The following is a 9622-nucleotide window of genomic DNA, read 5'->3' as shown; positions in this document are numbered from 1 at the left end:
CATGGAGTTGATTGGGGTGCAAGATCTAGGCCTTGAGTCTCCTGTCGGCTTTCGCCCTCACCGCCGCACCAACGCCACTCACAAGCAAGCTCTATGGCCCTACTGCACCTTGAGGATCAACCCTGAGATGAAGAAGGAAACTTATGAGCTGCCTGCCTATCTGGATATCCTTCACCGTATCTTCAGAGAGACTCTTTTCCCTCGTATCGGGAATCTGGACCAGGTTCACTCCTATCTCGTGGACATGCTTCTCTTCTGCCAGCATGAGAAGGGACAGAACACCGGAGAGTCCCTGGATATCTCTCATGTTACGTGGTCTGAGTTGTTATCTGCTATCTCGGAGCGCAAGTGCCCGATTTATGGTCCGTTCATCATGCTGCTCATTGAGAAGGCCTGGGATCGTGTCTATCCCCAGGTGTTACTGGAGACCGGAGAGTTGGTCTCTCACGACGTCAAGCGTCTGAGAAAGAAGGATAACTGGGGCACTCAGGCCCCTAGGACTGGAGTTCCTTCATCTGCTACTGCCATGGAGACCGAGGAGGAGACTGGGGCTGAGGCTGAGGATGATGATGATGACTACGTGCCTTATGAGGCAGAGCCCTCTTGGGCAAAGAAGCTCAAGCTCAAGATGAAGAAGTTGTTCTGCATGGAGTCTCACGGTCAGTACATGACTCATGTGGCTGAGAAGAAGGCCCAAGGTCGCCACAAGGAGCTCATGCGTCGGTTGGGTGCTACAGTTATCAGTGGATCTGAGGACCAGCTTACTGAGGAGGAGGAGTGGATTCAGCAGCACTGCCCGTGGACCGATTCTGATGCCGAGCACTTCCAGACTGACGACGGTGGCGCAGATGATCCCCCTGAGCTCTGATGTGTGTGTCCCTCCTTTGCTATCACCTGGAGCCATAGCTACACTCCCTCTCCTTTTTGGTGTCTCGATGCCAAAGGGGGAGAGAGTTTAGGGATTTGTGCTTTGTGTCTTCCGTCTTCTGTGTTTGTGTTTTCCTCGCTATTTTCTTTGTTTGGTTTGTGTCAGTGAGACCTAAGTACCAGCCATATGGTGTGAGACATATGCTACCTTATCTTTCCAGTATCTTTATCTATGTCACTATCTAGCTTATGAGTTGCATGCTTATCCTGTTAAGTTATCTATGCTACTTTCATATACCATGCTTAGGTGGTTGGTCTCTAAAATGTAGGGGGAGCGTTGATCCTAGTTTGTGTGCCGTGCAGTCCAAAGCACTTATCTAGATAGCACACATCTAGGGGGAGCTCATCTACATTTTAGGATGGTGGGGTTTTGCGCTTGTCCTATATCTCTCATATTGTGCAAATCCCGCATATTTATCCCCAAGATGTTTTGATGATTGATGACAATGCTTGTGCGGACTAATCGTGTGCGTTAAGTTCTTTCAGAGATTCATCCATTGGCACGAGACGATTACCTCCCCTCGGTGTTTTATTCAAGACGGTGTAGCTCCTTCGTTTCGTTGTTGGTGGACTAGTTTCATAGGAGTTGCCGTACTATCAAGAGGGGATCCGCTTTGCTAAGGTTAGGGTGGAATCAACATGTACACATCCACTTCACACCCGACGTTTTCCATCCGCTTCATTGGAGTTGCCTTTCCCCGGTGTTTGCTCTGTCCTGCCCCAGCGGTAGTACCGCGGTCCATAGCGGTAGTACCGCCGAAGCACCCAAGCGGTAGTACCGCTCTCCGAGCGGTAGTACCGCTTGTGGGCTTCGGCCGTAGTACCGTAGTGGTTCCGGGCTACTGCTGCCTCGATTCGAGACCGGCGTTTTTCGTGTCGGGTTTTACGGTACTAAGTGCAGTAGTAGTGGCGGTAGTACCGCTCCGAGCGGTAGTACCGCGCCTACTCCCACGGTAGTACCGCTCTGGGGCCAGGACCCTGACCTCCTAGTCAGCGCGGCAGTACCGCTGGGTAAGAGCGGTAGTACCGCCCTCAGCGGTAGTACCACCCTGCCCAAGCGGTAGTACCGCTCTGTGTAGGGCTATTCAGTAGGGTAACGGTTGGATTGGTTCCCCCTCTATATAAAGGTGTCTTCTTCCCCAAATTTGACCTACCTCTTTCCCCCAAAGCTCCATTGTTGCTCCAAGCTCCATTTTTGCCCGATCTCTATCCCTAGCCAATAAAACTTGTTAATTTGCTCGGGATTGGTTGAGAAGGCCCAGATCTACACTTCCACCAAGAGAAATTTGATTCCCCCCCACTTATCCCTAGCGGATCTTGTTACTCTTGGGTGTTGAGCACCCTAGACGGTTGAGGTCACCTCAAAGCCATACTCCATTGTGGTGAAGCTTCGTGGTGTTGTTGGGAGCCTCCAAGTGTTGTGGAGATAGCCCCAATCTTGTTTGTAAAGGTTCGGTTGCCGCCTTCAAGGGCACCAATAGTGGAATCACGGCATCTCGCATTGTGTGAGGGCGTGAGGAGATTACGGTGGCCCTAGTGGCTTCTTGGGGAGCATTGTGCCTCCACGCCGCTCTAACGGAGACGAACTTCCCTTTAAAAGGAAGGAACTTCGGTAACACATCCTCGTCTCCACCGGCTCCACTCTTGGTTATCTTGTGCCTTTACTTTTGCAAGCTTACTTGTGTTGTATCTATTGCTTTCTTGTGTGCTAGTTGTCTTTGCATCATATGGGTTATCCACGTAGTTGCACATCTAGACAACCTATTTCGTTGCAAGGTTTAAATTGATAAAGAAAAGTCTAAAAATTGTTAGTTGCCTATTCACCCCCCCTCTAGTCAACCATATCGATCCTTTCACATGAGAGACTAGCAATTTCTTCAAAATTAAGACACCACCGTCGTGCTCTAAAAGATATAAGTGAAACACTAGAGCAAAAACTATCAAGCTCAAAAGATATAAGTGAAGCACATAGAGTATTCTAGCAAATTCTAATCAAATAGGCTTCTCCCAAAAGGTGTGTTACAGCAAGGATGATTGTGGTAAACTAACAAGCAAAGACTAATATAATACACGACGCTCCAAGCAAAACACATATCATGTGGCGAATAAAAATATAGCTCCAAGTAAAGTTACCGATGAACGAAGACGAAAGAGGGGATGCCTTCCTGGGGCATCCCCAACCTTAGGATTTTGGCTACTCTTGAATATCTTGGGGTGCCATGGGCATCCCCAAGCTTAGGCTCTTCCCACCATTTATTCCATAGTCCATAAAGGCTTTACCCAAAACTTGAAAACTTCACAACACAAAACTCAATAGGAAATCTTATAAGCTCCGTTAGTGAAAGAAAACAAAACCACTACATAAGGTAATGCAATGAACTCATTCTTTATTTATTTTGGTGTTAAACCTACTGTATTCCAACTTCCTTATGGTTTATAAACTAATTTATTAGCCATAGATGCATTGAAATAAGCAAACAACACACGAAAAACAGAATCTGTCAAAAACAGAACAGTCTGTAGAAATCTGTAACTAACGCAAACTGCTGGAACTCTAAAAATCCTACCAAAATAGGAAGTACTGGAAAATTTGTCTATTGATGAGCATAAAAAAGAATCAATGCAAAATCACGTTTCTGTGATTTATTGATTTTTTTTCTCGTGAGCGTAAAGTTTATGTTTTTCAGCAGAATCAAATCAACTATCATCATAGTTTATCCTATAGGTTCTACTTGGCACAGACACTAACTAAAAGATCAAAACACATCTAAACAGAGAGTAGATGCAAGATTTATTCCTAAACAGGAGCAAAAACAAAAAAAACATAAAGAAAAATTGGGTTGCCTCCCAACTAGCGCTATCGTTTAACGCCCCTAGCTAGGCATAAAAACAAGGATAGATTTAACTAGTGCCATCTTTGGCACTTGATTCATAAGTAGCACGCATGATAGATTCATAAGGTAATTTGACTCTCTTTCTTGGAAAGTGCTCCATGCCTTTCTTTAAAGGAAATTGGAATCTCATGTTCCTTTCCTTCATATCAATAATCGCACCAATCGTTCTAAGGAAAGGTCTACCAAGAATAATAGGGCGAGAAAGATTGCAATCTATATCAAGAACGATAAAATCTACGGGCACCAAATTTCTATTAGCAACAATAAGAACATCATTGATCCTTCCCATAGGCTTTTTAATGGTGGAATCCGCAAGGTGCAAATTTAAAGAGCAATCATCAAGATCATGGAAACCTAGAATATCACATAAAGTTTTTGGAATCGTGGAAACACTAGCACCCAAATCACACAAAGCAAAACACTCATAATCTTTAATTCTAATCTTTATAGTAGGTTCCCACTCATCATTAAGTTTTCTAGGTATAGAGACTTCCAGATTCAGTTTTTCATCATAAGATTGCAACAAGGCATCAACGATATGTTTGGTAAAAGCTTTATTTTGACTATAAGTATGAGGAGAATTAACAACGGATTGCAACAAGGAAATACAACCTTTTAAAGAGCAATTATCATAATCAAATTCCTTGAAATCCGAGATAGTAGGTTTAATATTAGAAGTTGAAGATTCTCCAATCTCTCTTTTACCAAATTTAACATCACGATCTAAAGATTCCGAATTTTTGGGACGCCTTCTAGGCAAAGTTGATTCATCATCAGTCCCATAATCATCAAAATTTATCTTGCAAAACATAGATCTAATCAGAGACGCATCAATAACTTTAAGATCTTCATCATTATTTTCATGTAATTTTTCTGGTTTAGCGGCCATCTTATTGACTAAGGTGGCTTGCTTGTTAGAAATTTTGGCTATAGCGTTTTCAAGCCGGGTAATTTGAGCGTTAACACCATAGAATTCTTTATTCATGTCATCAAGCTCTTTGTTCATAAACCCCAAAAAACTTTTTTGTTCCTTAAGCTCTTTTCTAAAGAAATTATTATGCTCAAATTGCAAATTCATAAAGCTTCTAATATTTGATTCAATCTCATCCATCCTTCTGAGAAGGTGTTCAGGTCCCTTAGGCACAACCATAAGGTCAAACAAGCAAACAATCACACAAAAAGGAGGCAAGCAAAAAGAGAGGAGGAGATTGGGAAAGAGAGGGCGAATAAAATGGCAAGGGTGAAGTGGGGGGAGAGGAAAACAAGAGGCAAATAATGTAAATGCGAGGGAGATGGGTTTGTGATGGGTACTTGGTATGTCTTGACTTGAGCGAAGACCTCCCCGGCAACAGCGCCAGAAATCCTTCTTGCTACGTCTTGAGCTAGCGTTGGTTTTCCCTGAAGAGGAGAGGGTGATGCAGCAAAGTGTAGCGTAAGTATTTCCCTCAGTTTTGAGAACCAAGGTATCAATCCAGTAGGAGGCTCCTCAAAAGTCCCACGCACCTACACAAACAAACTGAGAACTCGCAACCAACACAATAAAGGGGTTGTCAATCCCTTCACGGTCACTTACGAAAGTGAGATCTGATAGAGAAAGTATGATAAGATAAATATATTTTTGGTATTTTATAATATAGATGCAGAAAATAAAGATGCAAATAAAAGTAGATTAAAAGCAAATATGATAAGAGATAGACCCGGGGGCCATAGGTTTCACTAGAGGCTTCTCTCGAGATAGCATAAGTATTACGGTGGGTGAATAAATTACTGTCGAGCAATTGATAGAAAAGCGAATAATTATGATGTTATCTAGGCATGATCATGTATATAGGCATCACGTCCATAACAAGTAGACCGACTCCTGCCTGCATCTACTACTATTACTCCACACATCGACCAACTCCTGCCTGCATCTAGAGTATTAAGTTCATAAGAACAGAGCAATGCATTAAGCAAGATGACATGATGTAGAGGGATAAACTCATGCAATATGATATAAATCCCATCTTATTATCCTCGATGGCAACAATACAATATGTGTCTTGCAACCCTTTCTGTCACTGGGTAAGATCACCGCAAGATTGAACCCAAAGCTAAACACTTCTCCCATGGCAAGAAAGATCAATCTAGTAGGCCAAACCAAACTGATAATTCAAAGAGACTTGTAAAGATAACTCAATCATACATAAAAGAATTCAGAGAAGATTCCAATATTATTCATAGATAAACTTGATCGTAAACCCACAATTCATCGGATCTCGACAAACACACCGCAAAAGAGATTACATTCTCCACAAGAGAGGGGGAGAACATTGTATTGAGATCCAAAAAGAGAGAAGAAGCCATCTAGCTAATAACTATGGACCCGTAGGTCTGTGGTAAACTACTCACAACTCATCGGAGAGGCTATGGTGTTGATGTAGAAGCCCTCCGTGATTGATTCCCCCTCCGGCAGAGTGCCGGCGAAGGCTCCAAGATGGGATCTCGCGGATACAGAAGGTTGCGGCGGTGGAAATTGTGTTTCGTGGTGCTCCTGGATGTTTTCGGGGTCCGTGGACATATATAGGAGGAAGAAGTACGTCGGTGGACGCCTGAGGGGCCCACGAGACAGGGGGGCGCGCCCTACAGGGGGGCGCCCTCCTATCTCGTGGGGCCCTTGGAGCTTTCTTGACTTGCACTCCAGGCTCTCCGGATCAGATTTGTTCCAAAAATAACGCTCCCGAAGGTTTCATTCCGTTTGAACTCCGTTTGATATTCCTTTTCTTCGAAATACTGAAATAGGCAAAAAAACAGCAATATGGGCTGGGCCTCCGGTTAGTAGGTTAGTCCCAAAAATGATATAAATGTGTAGAATAAAGCCCATAAACATCCAAAAGGGGTAATATAATAGCATGGAACAATCAAAAATTATAGATACATTGGAGACGTATCAGTGGCCGTGAAGGGATTGACAACCCTTTTGCCGCATTGGTTGCGAGTTCTTTATTTGTTTGTGTAGGTTCGTGGGACTTGTTGAGAAGCCTCCTACTGGATTGATACCTTGGTTCTCAAAAACTGAGGGAAATACTTACGCTACTATTGTTGCATCACCCTCTTCTCTTCGAGCAAAAACCAACGCAAGTTCAAGACGTAGCATGAAACCACTAGAAGGGCAAGGGAAAGAAGGGATACTTCATGAAACAGCAAATCAATTGCTGCTCTAGTGAAGAAACCCAAGGTTGAACCCAAACCCGAGACTAAGTGCTTCTGTAATGAGGGGAATGGTCACTGAAGCAGAACTACCCTAGATACTTGGTAGATGAGAAGGCTGGCAAGGTCGACAGAAGTATATTGGATATACATTATATTAATGTGTACTTTACTAGTACTCCTAGTAGCACCAGGGTATTAGATACCGGTTCGGTTGCTAAGTGTTAGTAACTCGAAATAAAAGCTACGGAATAAACAGAGACTAGCTAAAGGTGAGATGACGATATGTGTTGGAAGTGTTTCCAAGGTTGATGTGATCAAGCATCACATACTCCCTCTACCATCGAGATTGGTGTTAAACCTAAATAATTGTTATTTGGTGTTTGCGTTGAGCATATACATGATTGGATTATGTTTATCGCAATACGGTTATTCATTTAAGGAGAATAATGGTTACTCTGTTTATTTGAATAATACCTTCAATGGTCTTGCACCTAAAATGAATGGTTTATTGAATCTTGATCGTAGTGATACACATGTTCATGCCAAAAGATATAAGATAGTAATGATAGTACCACATACTTGTGGCACTGCCATTTGAGTCATATTGATATAAAACGCATGAAGAAGCTCCATGCTGATGGATCTTTGGACTCTAATACGTCTCCAACGTATCTACTTTTCCAAACACTTTTGCCCTTGTTTTGGACTCTAACTTGCATGATTTGAATGAAACTAACCCGGACTAACGATGTTTTCAGCAGAACTGCCACAATGTTGTTTTATGTGTAGAAAAGAAAAGTTCTCGGAATGACGTGCAAATCCACGGAGGCACTTTTTGGAATTAATAAGAATTTCTGGGCGAAAGAAATACACCAGGGGGCCCAGGGTCTGTCCACGAGATAGCCCCCCCCCTGTAGGGCGTGCCCCCCTATCTCATGGGCCCCCTGGACCTCCACCGACCTCAACTCCAACTCTATATCTTTTGTCTCGCGGAAAAAAAATCAGAGAGGAAGTTTCATCGCGTTTTACAACACGGAGCCGCCGCCAAGCCATAATCTCTCTCGGGAGGGCTGATCTGGAGTCCGTTCGGGGCTCCGGAGAGGGGGGTTCGTCGCCGTCGTCATCATCAACCATCCTCCATCACCAATTTCATGATGCTCACCGTCGTGCGTGAGTAATTCCATCGTAGGCTTGCTGGAGGGTGATGGGTTGGATGAGATTTATCATGTAATCAAGTTAGTTTTGTTAGGGTTTGATCCCTAGTATCCACTATGTTCTGAGATTGATGTTGCTATGACTTTGCTATGCTTAATGCTTGTCACTAGGGCCCGAGTGCCATGATTTCAGATCTGAACCTATTATGTTTTCATGAATATATGTGTGTTCTTGATCCTATCTTGCAAGTCTATAGTCACCTATTATGTGTTATGATCCGACAACCCCGAAGTGACAATAATTAGGATACTTCTCGGTGTTGACTATAGTTTCAGGAGTTCATGTATTCACCATGTGTTAATGCTTTGGTCTGGTTCTCTATTAAAAGGAGGCCTTAATATCCCTTAGTTTCCACTAGGACCCCATTGCCACGGGAGGGTAGGACAAAAGATGTCATGCAAGTTCTTTTCCATAAGCACGTATGACTATTTACGGAATACATGCCTACATTACATTGATTAATTGGAGCTAGTTCTGTGCCACCCTATGTTATAGCTATTACATGAGGAATCGCATCCAGCATAATTATCCATCACTGATCCATTGCCTACGAGCTTTTCATATATTGTTCTTCGCTTATTTACTTTTCCGTTGCTACTGTTACAACTGCTACAAAAACCCAAAAACATTTATCTTTACTTTTGCTACCGTTACCACTACTATCATACTACTTTGCTACTAAATACCTTGCTGCAGATACTAAGTTATCCAGGTGTGGTTGAATTGACAACTCAACTGCTAATACTCAAGAATATTCTTTGGCTCCCCTTGTGTCGAATCAATAAATTTGGGTTGAATACTTTACCCTCGAAAGCTGTTGTGATCCCCCACACTTGTGGGTTATCAAGACTAATTTCTAGCGCCGTTGCCGGGGACCATAGCTCTATTCTCTGAGTCACTTGGGATTTATATCTGTTGATCACTATCAAGAACTTGAAAGACGCTAAAACCAAGATTTTTCCCTCAACTACAAGGGGAGGTAAGGAACTACCATCTAGCTTTGCACTAGATTCTCCTTCCGTTATTAGTAGGCTTGCGACACCTAAACCTGCTACTGCTATGAATTCTGATATGTCGCATGTTATTTATGATGCCACTTCTGCTATGCATGATGAAACTACTTCTGTGCGTGATACTACTGTGCCATTAGGTGAATTTCTTGATGAACAACTTGCTAGGGCTAGAGAGAATGAAATTATTGAAGATGCTATTATTGATGATAGTGATGATGAAGGTTCTCCCAATAATTATGTATTGCCTGTTGTTCCTAAGGGTTATGTTATGAATGAAGAAGCTACTAGGGAAATCTTTGCTTGCAATGATAGAAATGATCTTAAGAAATTATTAGCTAAATGGAAGCAGCAGTCTCTTAATGCTAAAATGAAACCTGACCC

The sequence above is a fragment of the Triticum aestivum genome, chromosome 5B (assembly GCF_018294505.1).
Source record: "Triticum aestivum cultivar Chinese Spring chromosome 5B, IWGSC CS RefSeq v2.1, whole genome shotgun sequence".
Classification (NCBI taxonomy): domain Eukaryota; kingdom Viridiplantae; phylum Streptophyta; class Magnoliopsida; order Poales; family Poaceae; genus Triticum; species Triticum aestivum.
This window is presented reverse-complemented; position numbering follows the sequence as displayed.